This window comes from Argiope bruennichi, chromosome 10 (assembly GCF_947563725.1).
Source record: "Argiope bruennichi chromosome 10, qqArgBrue1.1, whole genome shotgun sequence".
Taxonomy (NCBI): domain Eukaryota; kingdom Metazoa; phylum Arthropoda; class Arachnida; order Araneae; family Araneidae; genus Argiope; species Argiope bruennichi.
In genome coordinates, this window is record NC_079160.1 from 114,710,321 (window position 1) to 114,712,386 (window position 2,066).

The window sequence follows — 2,066 nt, forward strand, 5'->3', positions numbered from 1 at the left end:
AAAAATCAGAACTGAATTGATTTTAAGATGGTCAAAAACCATCGCTTTTCTTCAAATTAATTGCAATTTTAAAAAATAACATTGCAATCAATTAAAAATGGAAATAAATATACAAAATAAGATATTTTTAAAAAATTTAATAGGCATCAAATAAAAAAAATAACCTAACATATAATAATATTTTTATATAATATTTAAGCCGTAAAATGCCAAGAGAAAAATATTCATTATTTTCTCAAAATCTTCTAAAATAACACAAAACTAAATCTTTCTATAGTTATATAATAACATTATCAAAAATCACCTGCACAATGAAACACAGACCATTCTAAATTTAATTTTTTTTAATCAAAATTTTAAATTTTATATTCTAAATTTAATGAAAAATTTAGAACTATTCGATACAAAATGGTTCAATATAAGATGAAAATTTAAAATTTAAAGCAAGAAAACATGTTATATTAATTCTATAATTGAAACACATCCGTACAAAGCAGTTCTGCATATTACATTTTATATTTCTAATAATAAATCACTGATTTGAAATTTCAAAAAGGTACAAAATGTCATAGAAGAAAAATTATATATGGTATAGGCATATACAATAGTAAAAGAAAAGTACTTTAATATACAATACTTATCAATAAAATACAAAAAAAAAAAAAAATACCTTTGCTTTTCTAAAAATTAACGATTTCGCAGTACAATAGTAATGTGATCATTCCAAATCAGTTTAAACCAAACATTCGGAAAAAAATCTGCTCTCGAGAAAAAGCTTTGGAGCTCCAAAGATTTTGAGTAGAAAAATAATCATCGTGTTCTATATATCGATGCATTCGTAATTTGATAATCATGCATCTTCTTAAAACCGGTTTAAACTGGTATTTCACGAAAAAAAAAATTTTGCAACTCAATCGATTTAGAGATAGTAAAAAAAAAAAACATCGCTTTTCTAAATGTCGGTGATTGCGAAGTATGAGTCATGTCAGAAAATGATGTTTTTCTTTATGTTTTTAAACCACATGGGATCAAATTCTAATGTTCACATATGATAAAATAAAATTTGCGACAGCAGATTTCATTTTTTAAAAATTTTTTACAGTCTTTATAACTATTCATAATTTCATTGATTGATCAAGGTTAATCTAATATAAAATTTCTACACAGATACACATGCAAAAGTGGAGAATTTCCGAATCCGAGAATAAACACATACACAGAAAATTTAGCTGAAAAAACAACTTAGCAATCAATTAATAATGGAAATAAATATAAAAAATAAGACAAAAACTTAATACGCATCAAATTAATTTTTTTAACCTCATATATAATACAATTACGTAATATTTATGCCGTAAAATGTCAACAGAAAAATATTCATTATTTTCCTGAAATCTTGAAGAACGTAAAATTAAATCTTTCCATAGTTATTATATAACATTATCAAAAATCACCTGCACAAAAAGACACAAAACATATTAATACATTCCAAATTTTAAACCTTGTATTCGAAATTGAAGGAAAAATTTTCCAAGAACAATTCGATACCAAAATGGTTCAATATAAGATGTAGATTTAAAACAAGACACCATGTAATACAAATTCCATAATTGAAACACATCCGTACAAAGTCACACTTCTGCATATTACATTTTATATTTCTAATAATAAATCAAATCACAGCTTTGAAACTTTAAAAAGGTACAAAGTGTCACAAAAATTATACATTTATAGGAACACACAATAGTAAAAGAAAAGTACTTAAATTTGAAATACTTTTCAATAAAACGCAAATTTTTATTGGAAACATATTAAAGCATGTGTATGAAACATGATCACATGGATAAGATGACTTCCCATGAAATAAGTAATTAAGACATAAATATTCATTTACATATTTCACAGAATATAAGATGATTACACAAGAATATCCTAAATTTGCCGGTTTATTAATAGAAAACAATCTTCTTATTTATCGGAAATCAAAAATAATAAGTGAAAATTTAAATTCAAAACAGTTAAAAGAGTTCAATGCGAGTCCGTCCGGAAACGAGAAGGATATCGAA